The sequence below is a fragment of the Schistocerca americana genome, chromosome 1 (assembly GCF_021461395.2).
Source record: "Schistocerca americana isolate TAMUIC-IGC-003095 chromosome 1, iqSchAmer2.1, whole genome shotgun sequence".
In the NCBI taxonomy this organism is placed as follows: Eukaryota; Metazoa; Arthropoda; class Insecta; order Orthoptera; family Acrididae; genus Schistocerca; species Schistocerca americana.
Window position 1 is genome coordinate 62,139,151 of NC_060119.1, and position 10,849 is coordinate 62,149,999.

Here is a 10,849-nt window from a genome sequence, read left to right on the forward strand (position 1 = left end):
TAGTCTTTCTTCGGTTTACTCTCAACCCATAGTTCATACTCATTAGGCTGTTCATTCCATTCAGCAGATCACATAATTCTTCTTCACTTTCCCTCAGGATAGTAATGTCATCAGCGAATCTTATAATTGATATCCTTTCACCTTGGATTTTAATTCCACTCCTGAATCTTCCTTTTATTTACGCCATTGCTTCTTCGATGTACTGATTGAACATTAGGGGCGAAAGCCTACATGCCTGTCTTTCACCCATTTTAATCCGAGCACTGTGCAACTCGACAGCTGAGAAGTCAGCGCGACGGAATGCCATGCTAAGGGGTCCGGGTTCGACTTCCGGCTGAGTCGGAGGTTTTCTCCGCTCAGGAACTGCATGTTGTGTCACCATCATCATCTCATCCCCATCGACGCGCAAGTCGCCTAAGTGTTGTCACCTAATAAGACTTGCACCAGGCGACCGGTCTACCCGACGGAGGCCCTAGCCACTCAACCAACCAATACCAGCACTTTTTTCTTGGTCGCCCACTCTTGTTATTCCCTCTTGGTTCTCGTACATGTTGTATATTACCCGTTTCTCTCTATAGTTTACCCTTCTTTTTGTGTGAATTTTGAACATCTTGCACCATTTCACATTGCGGAACGCTTTTTTCTAATCGACAGATCCTATGAACATGTCTTGATTTTTCCTTAATTCCACTATGAACGGCAACGTCAGAACTGCCCCTCTTGTGCCTTTACCTTTCCTGGAGGCGACCTGATCGTCGTCTAACACATCCTCATCCTCAAGTACCATAGCGGGATGTAACTCGGACCATACAAAGAAAGAAATTGTACAGTATAGCAGCGAAGATAACTTAACGAAATGCGCAGTGAGACGAACAGAAATGACACTTTTATTCAAAGACAACTACACTGATGTCACCACGATTTTAGATGGCCCCGTATACATTACAAAAGATGGTCCATCTTTCTTATAACAATGAGTTATCACCAGGGACAGCAATAAAGGCTTCGCAATGTGCTTTCAAGCTGGATAGGCGGTTGGTAAGGAGTTCTTGCGGCAGGGCGTCCTATTCCTCCACCAGCGCTGTTGACGACTGCTGAATGGTTGCTGGGGCATGTCGACGAGCTGAAATACATCTTCCCAACGCATCCCAAACTTGGTCGATGGGGTATGAATCGAGGGAACGGGCAGGTCAGTCCATTCGCTGAATGTCCTGTCGTTCCAAGACCTGCTCCACCTATGCGACTCGAAGCGGTGCCGAATTACCATAAAAAAAACGACATGTTCTAAGATTTATCGACCTGGGAAAAGATTTCGACAATGTAAAATGGTGCAAGTTTCTCCAAATACTGAGAAAAATATGAGTAAGCAATAGGGAGAGATGGGTAATATACAATATGTACAAGAGCCAAGTGGGAATAATAAGAGTGGACCACCAAGAATGAAGTGCTCGTATTGGTTGGTTGGTTGGTTGGTTGTTTGGGGAAGGAGATCAGACTGCGAGGTCATCGGTCTCATCGGATTAAGGAAGGACGGGGAAGGAAGTCGGCCGTGCCCTTTCAAAGGAACCATGCTGGCATTTGCCTGGAGCGATTTAGGGAAATCACGGAAAACCTAACTCAGGATGGCCGGACGCGGGATTGAACCGTCGTCCTCCCGAATGCGAGTCCAGTGTCTAACCACTGCGCCACCTCGCTCGGTCGAAGTGCTCGTATTAAAAAGGGTGTAAGACAGGGATGTAATCTTTCGCCTCTACAGTTCAATCTATACTTCGAAGAAGAAATAACGGAAATTAAAAAAAAGTTGGGGAGTGGAATTAAAATTAAAGGTGAAAGGGTATCCATGATATGATTCGCTGATGACATTGCTATCCTGAGGGAAAGTGAAGAAGAATTACAGGATCTGTTGAATGTAATGAAGTCTAATTGGTACAGAATATGGACTGAGAGTAAATTGAAGAAAAAATGAAAGTAATGAGAAGTAGGAGAAATGAGAACAGCGAGAATGTTAACCTCATGATTTATGGTCACGAAGTAGATGAAGTTACGGAATTCTGCTACCTAGGCAGGACAATACTCAATGACGGACGGACCAAGGAGGACATCAGAAGCACAGTAGCACTGGCAAGAAGGGCATCCCTGTCCAAGAGAAGTATAGTACTATCACAGACCTTAATTTGAGGAAGACATTTTTGAGAATATGCGTTGAGAGCACAGCCGTCAATGGTAATGAAACGTGGGCTGTGGGAAAACCGGAACAGAAGAGAATCGAAGCATTTGAGGTGTGGTGCTACAGACGAATGTTGAAAGTAAGGTGGGCTGATAAGGTGAGGAATGAGGAGCTTCTGCGCAGAATCGGAGAGGAAAGGAATATGTGAGAAAATGGCTCTAAGCATTTAACATCTGAGGTCATCAGTCCCCTAGACTTAGAACTACTTAAACCTAACTAACCTAAGGACATCACACACATTCACGTCCGAGGCAGGATTCGAACCTGCTACTGTATCAGCAGCGCGGTTCATGACTGAAGCGCCTAGAACCGCTCTGCCACAGCGGCCCGCAAAGGAATGTGTGGAAAACATTGACAAGGAGATGGGACAGGAGAGGAATTCCTGGCGGGCCGCATCAAACCAGTCAGAAGACTGAAGACTAAACAAATGAAATAAAATAAATAAATAAAATGAAGCCAGGGCTGAATGCGCCTCTGTAAAGACGTTCATGGGGTAGAAGTATAGCGCCACAATGACGATCACTGGTTCTTGTACCGTATTCAGTGTGGTGTCACCGCCAGACACCACACCTGCTAGGTGGTAGCCTTTAAATGGCCGCGTTCCATTAGTATACACCGGACCCGCGTGTCGCTACTGTCAGTAACTGCAGACCGAGCGCCACCACACGGCAGGTCTAGAGAGACGTACTAGCACTCGCCCCAGTTGTACAGCCGACGTTCATAGCAATGGTTCACTGACAAAATACGTTCTCATTTGCCGAGACGATAGTTAGCATAGCCTTCTGCTACGTCATTTGCTACGACCTAGGAAGGCGCCTTTATCACTTGCTATTTATCTTGTGATGCATGTACCGTCAGGCCGACGTTCAACAATTATGGATTAAAGTTAAGTATTCCAGAAGCTACGTACTTTTCTTTATAGCATTCATTACGTATCCTGTTTCAGACCTCACGCCAGCCTGCGTGAGTTTAAGCGCGTGCCTTTCGGCTTCCTCTCATTGTGTCTAGGCTGTCTTGCCTAGACACAACATTCAGAGATTTGACGGTCAGCAGCCACATGCAACAGTATCCCTGCCCCACCGCCCTCCCCCGTAGTTACAGGACCGTCTAAATGATCATGTTCGACAATGTGTCTGGAGATATTGCGTGTTCCCACAACTTACCGTGTGAGGATAAGTCTAGGCTCACTGCTCAGACTGAAGCTGCTCTCATCCGAGAAAATCACGTGACACGACTTCTAATGCATTTCCAGTCCCTCTGGTCCTGCCACTACTACAAACGATGCTGCCGATGTGCGGGTCTCAACGGAGCTCAACCTACTGATCGTCGGGCAAAGAGTCCAGCACAATGCAGTCGCCGTGCCGCTGTGCGACGTGAGATTGCGTACCTTGCAGTTCTGTTAAACGCGGTTGCAATTGGAACCGCTGTGTGACGTGTGTCCCTTCTTGCCTGGTTTACAATGCAACGGTCATCTGTTGCTGTAGTTGACCGTGATCGATCACCTCCTCTCCTTCCCACACCTGTGGTTCAGAACGCTCCCGATACACGTGAAAGAATGACGTAGGCACTGCCTAACTACTGGTTTACAACAGTTACATTTCGCCCTCATCCCAGCAACACCAGAGTATTCCACCGACCTACTGGGGAAGAGCTACAGACATCAGCAGCAGAAAGCCGTGTTCAAGGACCGCCAGCCAGATCGTCAACATCGTCCGTCGTCAGGCGTTGGAGTGACACAGAGCCTGCGTCACTTTGCGCCGCCGTCAATTCGGAGTCGTCTCTGCCACCGCAATCATCGTAATAGTCACCAGAGGCTCACCGCTGCTCGACTGTGGTCGGACACCGTCAACAGGGAGCCGTCTGTCCTGGGAGTCACCGCTCGGCGTGCTCAGTGGTGACGCACGTAGCCGTCGTCCTGGGACACTGCCGCCACATACGCCGTGACCGGGGCAGGAGCCGGGGACGCCCGACAGCCACTGCAGCGGGTGTTGCTGAGACGGGGCACTGACCGGCCCCACTGCCGCCACGCGCCCCCCAACTGCGTAAAACCCAGGCCCGTGACGCGTGGTTCCAGCCGTCGCAGTACGAGCCGTCGAGGCCGGAGCGCCGCTGCCGAGGCAACAGATTCAAGTTACGGCAGCGCAGCTTCAGACACAGAAGCCGCTGCTTGGGTGAACGTCAGCCGGAACCTCCGTCATCGACGAGAATATTACGAGCGGAAGCAAACCTCGCCCAGAGAATCCACAACCAATGTGTTGCAGTTGCCGGCAGGTTTGGCCGAGCGGTTCTAGGCACTTCAGTCTGGAACCGCGCGACTGATACGGTTGCAGGTTCGAATCCCGCCTCGGGCATGGATGTGTGTGATGTCCTTAGATTAATTAGGTTTAAGTAGTTCTAAGTTCTAGGGGACTGATGACCAGAGATGTTAAGTCCCATAGTGCTCAGAGCCATTTGAACCATATTGCAGTTGATCAACAAATGATGATGGTCTGTCTTCAGGAGCCGTCGTCGACACACCCCACCATCCTTTTCCTCACGTCCAGCAGAGAACCCACGTTCGAATCCAGCGACAGGCAATGGAGTCTCGTGCCACTCAACACGGGCGTTTGCACTGGTAACAGATGTCGGCGTTTACAGTACAACCGGAGAACCTTGACAGGAGCGAGTGGACTCTCATTCTCAAGGTTGTGTACATAATTATGTACATAGATAATAGTTATGTATATAGATAGTACTAATAATTTCTTGTGCCTCAATGGCGTCGTGGAAGTCTTTCCATTCAGTACTACTTGGGCGACTAGCGTTTTCAGCTGGTGAAAAGGTACCTATAATTTAACGTGTTATCCGAATCACGTGTTGTTTCTGGCGATTTCGCACATCGATGAGAGATGAAGGTTAGATTAATATAAGGACTGAAGATATCCATGGCCACATTAAGATTCGATCCCACAACGTTTCGGTTTCCATGCACGAGCTTTACCGCAGACTACCAGGTTCTAAGTACGCAAAAATAAATCATCTATACGTTTTGATTAGTGAGTTTCCGAATCTCAAAGTACGTCACACAAGGTCATAACTTTTGACTAAACTCACTTAGAAGCTTAAATTTCTTACACCGTCCAGGGACAGCAGAACTCAATACCTGTCATAAATTTCGCCTCGACACCTTTACTCTTCCAGTGAGAAAGAAGTCTAAACGAAGCTTCATATCTATTTTCTGAATTCATGTAGAAAGTTAAATTTTTTCGAGTGCCAAGGGATCAGAGACCTTAGTATTTGACATAAATTTCCAGTTGACAACTCTACCCTTTCCTGAGGAAAAGGCGTGTTAACACCCGGGCATATGGAAGGCTCACAGGCAACCAGGTGGGAAACAAAGTGCTCCTATAGGGGTTCCCTTTTTATCGACTGAGGTACAGAAGGGAACCTCCCCATCGCACCCCCCTCAGATTTAGTTATAAGTTGGCACAGTGGATAGGCCTTGAAAAACGGAACACAGATCAATCGAGAAAACAGGAAGAAGTTGTGTGGAACTATGAAAAAAATAAGCAAAATATACAAACTGAGTAGCCCATGCGCAAGATAGGCAACATTAAGGATAATCAGAGCCCAGGAGCGCCGTGGTCCCGTGGTTAGCGTGAGCAGCTGCGGAACAAGAGGTCCTTGGTTCAAGTCTCTCCTCGAGCGACAACTTTATTTATTTTCGCAAAGTTATGATCTGTCCGTTAGTTCATTGACGTCTCTGTTCACTGTAATAAATTTAGTGTCTGTGTTTTGCGACCGCACCGCAATACCGTGCGATTAGTAGACGAAATGACGTGCCTCTCCAATGGGAACCGAAAACATTAGATCGCAAGGTCATAGGTCAACCGATTCCTCCACAGGAAAACACGTCTGATATATTCTATACGACATTGGTGACGGCATGTGCGTCACATGACAGGTATATGTTGTCGAATGGCGAATGGGTAAAAAGATTCTTCTAACTTGTCCGATTTAGGATTTCTTGTGGATGTGATAATCACTCCCAAAAAAGTGATGAAAACATAACGGACGGACAGATAATAATTGTCCGAAAATAAAAAATTAAAATTTTTCGTTAGAGGGCACACTTGAACCAAGGACCTCTGGTTTCACAGCTGGTCACGCTAACCACGGGGCCACGGCTCTCCTACCGTCAGACGTTCCTTAATGTCGCATATGTTACGCATAGACTACTCAGTTTGTATATTTTGCTTATTTTTTCATAGTTCCACACAACTTCTTCCTGTTTTCTTGATTGATCTGTGTTCAGTTTTTCAAGGACTACCCACTGTGCAACGTATAACTAAATCTGAGGGGGGGTGCGATGGGGAGGTTCCCTTGTAAGAAGCAATGGATGCTGATAACAAAAGCCATGCGCTAGTTGGACACAAAAGCAGAACTGGCCTGTCAAGAATAAAAACGTGTCCTTGGTGAGTGGCACACTGTCAGTCATCCTCATATGCTGTACATACCGTCAATAATGTTTTCTACAAGTTCGTTCACAGTTTTTTTTTCACTAAAGGCTGAATGCAAATAGTGGACTCTGAGCTGGTGCATCGAACACAGACCGCTATACCGGGCTGCGAGAACCGGGTGACGCAATGCCTGCAATGACGTCAGCAGTGATGCGTTATGACGTTAGCACTTCATAATCCAACTGATTCCCGCTAAACGGGAGTGCAACGCACTGCGGCTTACCAGGACAACCGAGCGCCGCGGTTGCCAAACAACCACAGGCCGCAGGATGGAAAACATAGAATGAACGTGCCGACCAGATCTGCGGTACCGTAAGCCAAGTTCATGCAAACTAACAAATTGGTGTTGAACGAGTGTCTGCTGTCGGTTCTATATTATTGTTTCAGGATTTAGCGTCTAATGTCATTTTGCGTGTTATTGCTTTAACGTAAGTTTTGCTGTTTTATACATTTGACGACGATTATACAGTCTTCGAAATAGGAACGAGAAATTTCAGAAAAATTTCACGAGGAGGTTCCTTTTTTTTACGTGAAATCAGAACATCCATCTTAAGTCATTTAGGGAAACAACGGAAAACCGCAAGAGTCACCTCGCTTGCTATAGCCTTTAACGAAATGCACAGGAAATATGTTGTTGAGGATTTATGGAACATTACAAGCTCAATTCTATGTAGGCTGAATTCATTACCTTGGTTTATGACATGTGTTTCACACATCACCGACAAGGCGATAAGAGATAATCAGTTTCTCGTATGGGGATTTATTAAAGTATAAAATTTCACACATCGTGACTCTTTTATGCTCACCATAAGATCTTTTCAGGGGAATAAAACATCCCCCAGTCTTTCAGTTTTGAGACTTCAGAACGTTGTGTTTGCTGTTGATGATGATGATAATAATGAAGTAGTTGTTAATGATGATGATGATGATGATGGTGATGATGATGATGATGATGATGTTCGTGTTGTGCTCTTCAGTCCGACACGGTATGATGTAGCTCTCCACGCCATTCCGTGCGAGCTTCTGGATCTCTGCGTAGCTGCTGCAACTTCTGTCCAGCTGAAGCTGCTTTCTATGGTAGTGCCATGGTCTGTCTCTACAAATATTAAGCTCCACAATTTCTTAGATTATCATAGTAAAAATTCTGGGATGCCTCGGGACGTATCCTGTATAATAACTAAATGAAAAATGAATAAAAGTGTAGGACCCGAGGGAGTATCGAGTTCATGACCTAAGACTGCGAGACTTACAATGTATCTATCACTTCTTTTAAGTCAAGCTGGGAGATAAACTCCCTTGCTCGATTCACGTCCTCTTCATTGTTTGGCGATCTACTCATATAATAGTAAGCATTCTTCTTTTGCATAGTATTTTTGTTCCAGAACATTTATTCTTTGCTTATCTTTAATTTTTACCATTCACACTACAGGAAAGAAAATGCAGCACAATCAAGGAATATGTTCAGTGGCTCCAGGGTATAACATAAGCATTTTCAGTAGTTGTAGTGTTAGTGACTCATTTATGATTCCAGTATATAAGAAGGGAAAAAGAACGGACACACAAAATAACAAAGCAATATCCCTAACTTCTTTCTGCTGCAGAATCCTTTAACTTATTCTCGGTTCGAATATAATAAACTGTCGTGAGACTGAGATTCTTAAGTCCACGAATCAGCATGGTTTTAGAAAGAATCGCTCGTGCGAAACTCACATACAACTAACTGCGAACAATGGATGAAGGGCAACAGGGAGATTCCGTATTTCTAGATTTTCGGAAAGTATTTGACACGGTATCCTACTGCAGGCTGTTAACGAGTATGCGAGCATATAGAGTAAATTTACAGATATGTGAGTGACTCGAAGACTTCTTAAGTAATAAAACCCAGTAGGTTGTCCTCGAAGGCGAATGCTCATCGGAGACAAGGTTCAAAAATGGTTCAAAATGACTCTGAGCACTATGGGACACAACTTCTGAGGTCATAAGTTCCCTAGAACTTAGAACTACTTAAACCTAACTAACCTAAGGACAACACACACATCTATGCCCGAGGCAGGATTCGAACCTGCGACCGTAGCGGTCGCGCGGTTCCAGACTGTAGGGCCAGAACCGCTCGGCCACCAGCGGCCGGCATCAGAGACAAGGGTATCATCAGGAGTGCCTCATGGAAGTGTAACAGGACCGATGTTGCTCTTTATGCACACAAATTATTTGGCGGACGGGGTGGGCAGCAATCTGAATGGTTCAAATGGCTCTGAGCACTATGGGACTCAACTGCTGTGGCCATAAGTCCCTAGAACTTAGAACTACTTAAACCTAACTAACCTAAGGACATCGCACACATCCATGCCCGAGGCAGGATTCGAACCTGCGACCGTAGCGGTCGTGCGGTTCCAGACTATAGCGCCTTTAACCGCTCGGCCACCCCGGCCGGCTTTTCTAAGTCCATGTTGACTTTGAACGTATGAGGTGTGATAAAAAGGGAATGGGAATTTTTGTTTTCCTTAAAGAATCTTTATGTATTCGTCAATATCAACTTTGTTCCCTTCGAAGTAATCGCCCTTAGATAAAATAAACTTCCACCAGTGCTTTTTCCAATGTTGGAAGCACTTTTGGTACTCACTTTTCTTTACGGTTTCCAGCTCCTTCAACGGTTCTGTTTTTTCCTCATCCATTGTGGTAAAACAAGTCCATTCATGCTTCTCTTTACCCTCTAGAATAGAAAGAAATCGCAGGGGGGACATTTCCGACGAATGTGGTGGCTGAGGCATTCCTTATTGACCGTACGACCATTAAGCAGTAACTCTTGATTCACTATCCCCTTGTAATCGAGGAAAGCAATGAGAAGAAAATTCAAATGTGATCGAAGCTAACCTCTTCAGGTAGTTCCCATTGGTACGATTGGGCCTTGGTTTCAACGTCACACCCGTATGTGTTTAGTCACCTGTTATAACCTTCTTTAGAAGTTGTGGGTCGTTGTCGACTTCATTCACCAACTGCAGAGCGATGCCTATGTGACGACGTTTTTTGTAGAAATTCAAAAATTCTGTGACAAATATTTCTGCTGCATGTTTCATCGCAAAAGCATCCGAAAAAATTGGTTGGCGTGTGTTAAAGGATACGCTGACATCATTAGCATCCTCTCCGATGGTGATTTGGCGATTTTACAGAACCATTTTCTTTACTTCTTCCACATTGTTGTCAGTGTCTGATGCGCTATGGGGTTTAGGGTGGTCGTTGTCTTCTTTATAGCAATCTTAAACTTTTGTATTACTCATAGTAGATTCGGCAAAAGCCATAGCCAACATTTCGAATGCGGTGCTCCACTTTATTCCATTTTTAAAGCAAAATTTAATGGCAATTTTTTGATCCATTTTTTTCGAAAGTAAAAATTCGCCAAGCACTCAAAAACATGAATAACTTCTGGGACCGTAAGCAATAAACTAAATATTCTGAACAGCTGAAAGTGAAAGGATGCCTTTGGAACATGTGTACCAACAAGATAAAAAAAACTGAAATTTGAATATGTAAAGCCAGCGAAACTAAAAAATTGTTTGCGAAACGGACACCAGCTTACAAAGGAATTGGGACGTCGAATTAGTAGTAGCACAACTGCGGTGCAAGGCACAGGGAACCCGGCTATTATGCGCGAAATACGTCTGCTGGCGCATCCTCAACCGCTGGCTACCCCGGAGGGGCGCTAGAGAAAAGAGCAAGGGTACTTTAAAGGGATTACCGTGTGTTTAATAAGTCACAGCTGCAAAACACTAACGCGAATTATTTACAGACGAATGGAAAAACTGATAGAAGCCGACCTCGGGGAAGATCAGTTTGGATTCCGTAGAAATGTTGGAACACGTGAGGCAATACTGACCCTACGACTTATCTTAGAAGATAGATTAAGGAAAGGCAAACCTACGTTTCTAGTATTTGTAGACTTAGAGAAAGCTTTTGACAATGTTGATTGAAATACTCTCTTTCAAATTCTGAAGATGACAGGGATAAAATACAGAGAGCGAAAGGCTATTTACAATTTGTACAGAAAGCAGATGGCAGTTATAAGAGTCGAGGGGTATGAAAGGGAAGCAGTGGTTGGGAAAGGAGTGAGACAGGGTTGTAGCCTATC

The 10,849-nt window shown here is 45.3% G+C and overlaps 1 non-coding gene across 1 annotated transcript; it reads right to left on the reverse strand.

The window, feature by feature from the left end:
* Nucleotides 1-9,070: 9,070 nt before the first annotated feature.
* Nucleotides 9,071-9,154, reverse strand: Trnas-gga. The gene is given in 2 exon segments: nt 9,071-9,105; nt 9,115-9,154. It is a non-coding gene; the product is annotated as a tRNA-Ser (tRNA).
* Nucleotides 9,155-10,849: the final 1,695 nt, after the last annotated feature.